This window comes from Aegilops tauschii, chromosome 3, assembly GCF_002575655.3.
Source record: "Aegilops tauschii subsp. strangulata cultivar AL8/78 chromosome 3, Aet v6.0, whole genome shotgun sequence".
Lineage (NCBI taxonomy): Eukaryota > Viridiplantae > Streptophyta > Magnoliopsida > Poales > Poaceae > Aegilops > Aegilops tauschii.
In genome coordinates, this window is record NC_053037.3 from 554,413,309 (window position 1) to 554,419,093 (window position 5,785).

Sequence of the window (5,785 nt, forward strand, 5' to 3'; positions counted from 1 at the left end):
TCACCATCAACACTTGATGTTCCTTTTTGATCTCCACCTCCGCTGATTTCAGCATTGAATATACCTCAGGAATGGTCTTTTCCATCCCCTGCATATTGAAGTTCATCACAAAGCTCTTGTAGCTTGGTGGAAGCGACTGAAGGATTCTGTCAATGACCGCGTCATCCGGGAGATTAACTCCCAGCTGAGACAAGCGGTTGTGCAACCCAGACATTCTGAGTATGTGCTCACTAACAGAACTATTTTCATCCATTTTACAGCTGAAGAACTTGTCGGAGACTTCATATCTCTCGACCCGGGCATGAGCTTGGAAACCATTTTCAGCTCTTCGAACATCTCATATGCTCCATGCTTCTCAAAACGCTTTTGGAGCCCCGGTTCTAAGCTGTAAAGCATGCCGCAATGAACGAGGGAGTAATCATCAGCACGTGATTGCCAAGCGTTCATAACGTCTTGGTTTTCTGGGATGGGTGCTTCACCTAGCGGTGCTTCTAGGACATAATCTTTCTTGGCAGCTATGAGGATGATCCTCAGGTTCCGGACCCAGTCCGTATAGTTGTTGCCATCATCTTTCAGCTTGGTTTCTCTAGGAACGCGTTGAAGTTGAGGACAACGTGGGCCATTTGATCTACAAGACATATTGTAAAGATTTTAGACTAAGTTCATGATAATTAAGTTCATCTAATCAAATTATTCAATGAACTCCCACTCAGATAGACATCCCTCTAGTCATCTAAGTGAAACATGATCCGAGTTAACTAGGCCGTGTTCGATCATCACGTGAGACAGACTAGTCAAGATCGGTGAACATCTCCATGTTGATCGTATCTTCTATACAACTCATGCTCGACCTTTCGGTCCTCCGTGTTCCGAGGCCATGTCTATACATGCTAGGCTCGTCAAGTCAACCTAAGTGTATTGCGTGTGTTCCGAGGCCATGTCTGTACATGCTAGGCTCGTCAACACCCGTTGTATGCGAACGTTAGAATCTATCACACCCGATCATCACGTGGTGCTTCGAAACAACGAACCTTCGCAACGGTGCACAGTTAGGGGGAACACTTTCTTGAAATTATTATAAGGGATCATCTTACTTACTATCGTCGTTCTAAGCAAATAAGATGCAAAACATGATAAACATCACATGCAATCAAATAGTGACATGATATGGCCAATATCATTTTGCTCCTTTGATCTCCATCTTTGGGGCACCATGATCATCTTCGTCACCGGCATGACACCATGATCTCCATCATTGTGTCTTCATGAAGTTGTCACGCCAACGATTACTTCTACTTCTATGGCTAACGCGTTTAGCAATAAAGTAAAGTAATTTACATGGCGTTATTCAATGACACGCAGGTCATACAAAAAATAAAGACAACTCCTATGGCTCCTGCCGGTTGTCATACTCATCGACATGCAAGTCGTGATTCCTATTACAAGAATATGATCAATCTCATACATCACATATATCATTCATCACATCTTCTGGCCATATCACATCACATAGCACATGCTGCAAAAACAAGTTAGACGTCCTCTAATTGTTGTTGCAAGTTTTTACGTGGCTTGTATAGGTTTCTAGCAAGAACGTTTCGTACCTACGTAAAACCACAACGTGATATGCCAATTTCTATTTACCCTTCATAAGGACCCTTTTCATCGAATCCGTTCCGACTAAAGTGGGAGAGACAGACACCCGCTAGCCACCTTATGCAACTAGTGCATGTCAGTCGGTGGAACCTGTCTCACGTAAGCGTACGTGTAAGGTCGGTCCGGGCCGCTTCATCCCACAATACCGCCGAAACAAGATAAGACTAGTAGCGGCAAGAAGAATTGGCAACATCTACGCCCACAACTGCTTTGTGTTCTACTCGTGCATAGTAACTACGCATAGGCCTGGCTCTGATACCACTGTTGGGGATCGTAGCAGAATTTTAAAATTTCCTACGCATCACCAAGATCCATCTATGGAGTATACTAGCAACGAGGGGAAAGGAGTGCATCTACATACCCTTGTAGATCGCGAGCGGAAGCGTTCAAGTGAACGAGGTTGATGGAGTCGTACTCGCCATGATCCAAATCACCGATGACCGAGTGCCGAACGGACGGCACCTCCGCGTTCAACACACGTACGGAGCAGCGACGTCTCCTCCTTCTTGATCCAGCAAGGGGGGAGGAGAGGTTGATGGAGATCCAGCAGCACGACGACGTGGTGGTGGAAGTAGCGGGGATCCCGGCAGGGCTTCGCCAAGCACAAGCGGGAGGGAGAGGTGTTGCAGGGGGAGAGGGAGGCGCCAGGGGCTGTGGTGCTGCTGCCCTCCCTCCCCCCCACTATATATAGGGACCCCTGGGGGGGCGCCGGCCCTAGGAGATCAGATCTCCAAGGGGGGCGGCGGCCAAGGGGGAAGGGGGGTGGCTTCCCCCCCAAGCCAACTGGGCGCCCCCACCCCTAGGGTTTCCAACCCTAGGCGCAGGGGGAGGCCCAAGGGGGGGCGCCCCAGCCCACTAAGGGCTGGTTCCCTTCCCACTTCAGCCCATGGGGCCCTCCGGGATAGGTGGCCCCACCCGATGGACCCCCGGGACCCTTCCGGTGGTCCCGGTACAATACCGATAACCCCCGAAACTTTCCCGGTGGCCGAAACTGGACTTCCTATATATAATTCTTCACCTCCGGACCATTTCGGAACTCCTCGTGACGTCCGGGATCTCATCCGGGACTCCGAACAACTTTCGGGTTTCCGCATACTAATATCTCTACAACCCTAGCGTCACCGAACCTTAAGTGTGTAGACCCTACGGGTTCGGGAGACATGCAGACATGACCGAGACGCCTCTCCGGTCAATAACCAACAGCGGGATCTGGATACCCATGTTGGCTCCCACATGTTCCACGATGATCTCATCGGATGAACCACGATGTCGAGGATTCAATCAATCCCGTATACAATTCCCTTTGTCAATCGGTATGTTACTTGCCCGAGATTCGATCGTCGGTATCCCAATACTTGTTCAATCTCGTTACCGGCAAGTCCCTTTACTCGTACCGTAATGCATGATCCCGTGGCTAACTCCTTAGTCACCTTGAGCTCATTATGATGATGCATTACCGAGTGGGCCCAGAGATACCTCTCCGTCATATGGAGTGACAAATCCCAGTCTCGATCCGTGCCAACTCAATAGACACTTTCGGAGATACCCGTAGTGTACCTTTATAGTCACCCAGTTACGTTGTGACGTTTGGCACACCCAAAGTACTCCTACGGTATCCGGAAGTTGCATGATCTCATGGTCTAAGGAAATGATACTTGACATTGGAAAAGCTCTAGCAAACGAACTACACGATCTTTTGTGCTATGCTTAGGATTGGGTCTTGTCCATCACATCATTGTCCTAATGATGTGATCCCATTATTAATGACATCCAATGTCCATAGTCAGGAAACCATGACTATCTGTTGATCAACGAGCTAGTCAACTAGAGGCTTACTAGGGACACGTTGTGGTCTATATATTCACACATGTATTACGATTTCCGGATAACACAATTATAGCATGAACAATAGACAATTATCATGAACAAAGAAATATAATAATAACCATTTATTATTGCCTCTAGGGCATATTGCCAACAAGTTTTACGTGGCTGCTACTGGGCTTAGCAAGAACCGTTCTTACCTACGCATCAAAACCATAACGATAGTTTGTCAAGTTGGTGCTGTTTTAACCTTCGCAAGGATCGGGCGTAGCCACACTCGGTTCAACTAAAGTTGGAGAAACTGACACCCGCCAGCCACCTGTGTGCAAAGCACGTCGGTAGAACCAGTCTCGCGTAAGCGTACGCGTAATGTTGGTCCGGGCCGCTTCATCCAACAATACCGCCGAACCAAAGTATGACATGCTGGTAAGCAGTATGACTTATATCACCCACAACTCACTTGTGTTCTACTCGTGCATATGACATCTACACATAAAACCAGGCTCGGATGCCACTGTTAGGGAACGTAGTAATTTTAAAAAATTTCCTACGCACATGCAAGATCATGGTGATGCATAGCAACGAGAGGGGAGAGTGTTGTCCATGTACCCTCGTAGACCGAAAGCGGAAGCGTTAGCACAACGCGGTTGATGTAGTCGTACGTCTTCACAATCCGACCGATCAAGTACCGAACGCACGGCACCTCCGAGTTCAGCACACGTTCAGCCCGATGACGTCCCTTGAACTCCGATCCAGCCGAGTGTTGAGGGAGAGTTTCGTCAGCACGACGGCGTGGTGACGATGATGATGTTCTACCGACGCAGGGCTTCGCCTAAGCACCGCTACAGTATTATCGAGGTGGACTATGGTGGAAGGGGGCACCGCACACGGCTAAAAGATCAAACGACCAATTGTTGTGTCTCTAGGGTGCCCCCTGCCCCCGTATATAAAGGAGCAAGGGGGGAGGTGCGGCCGGCCAGGAGGGGGCGCGCCAGGAGGAATCCTACTCCCACCGGGAGTAGGACTCCCTCCCTTTTCCTTGTTGCATTAGGAGAAGAGGGGGAAAGAGGTGGAGGAGAAGAAGGAAAGGGGGGGCGCCGCCCCCCCTCTCCTTGTCCTATTCGGACTAGGGGGAGGGGCGGGCGGCCCCTGCTCTGGCCGCCTCTCCTCTTCTCCACTAAGGCCCACTATGGCCCATTAACCCCCGGGGGGTTCCGGTAACCCGTCCGGTACTCCGGTAAAATCCCGATTTCACCCGGAACACTTCCGATATCCAAATATAGGCTTCCAATATGTCAATCTTCATGTTTCGACCATTTCAAGGCTCCTCGTCATGTGCGTGATCACATCCGGGACTCCGAACAACCTTCGGTACATCAAAACATATAAACTCATAATATAACTGTCATCGAAACGTTAAGCGTGCGGACCCTACGGGTTCGAGAACTATGTAGACATGACCGAGACACGTCTCCAGTCAATAACTAATAGCGGAACCTGGATGCTCATATTGGCTCCCACATATTCTACGAAGATCTTTATCGGCCAGACCACATAACAACATACGTTGTTCCCTTTGTCATCGGTATGTTACTTGCCCGAGATTCGATCGTTGGTATCTCAATACCTAGTTCAATCTCGTTACCGGCAAGTCTCTTTACTCATTCCGTAATACATCATCCCGCAACTAACTCATTAGTTGCAATGCTTGCAAGGCTTAAGTGATGTGCATTACCGAGTGGGCCCAGAGATACCTCTGCGACAATCGGAGTGACAAATCCTAATCTCGAAATACGCCAACCCAACAAGTACCTTCGGAGACACCTGTAGAGCACCTTTACAATCACCCAGTTACGTTGTGATGTTTGGTAGCAGACAAAGTGTTCCTCCGGTAAACGGGAGTTGCATAATCTCATAGTCATAGGAACATGTATAAGTCATGAAGAAAGCAATAGCAACATACTAAACGATCGAGTGCCAAGCTAACGGAATGGGTCAAGTCAATCACATCATTCACCTAATGATGTGATCCCGTTAATCAAATGACAACCCATGTCAATGGCTAGGAAACTTAACCATCAACGAGCTAGTCAAGTCAAGGCATACTAGTGACACTCTGTTTGTCTATGTATTCACACATGTATTATGTTTCCGGTTAATACAATTCTAGCATGAATAATAAACATTTATCATGATATAAGGAAATAAATAATAACTTTATTATTGCCTCTAGGGCATATTTCCTTCACTTAAGAGGTTCAAGAGATTTTGTAAAATTTTCGTTACTTCGCAAATTTTCTCAAAA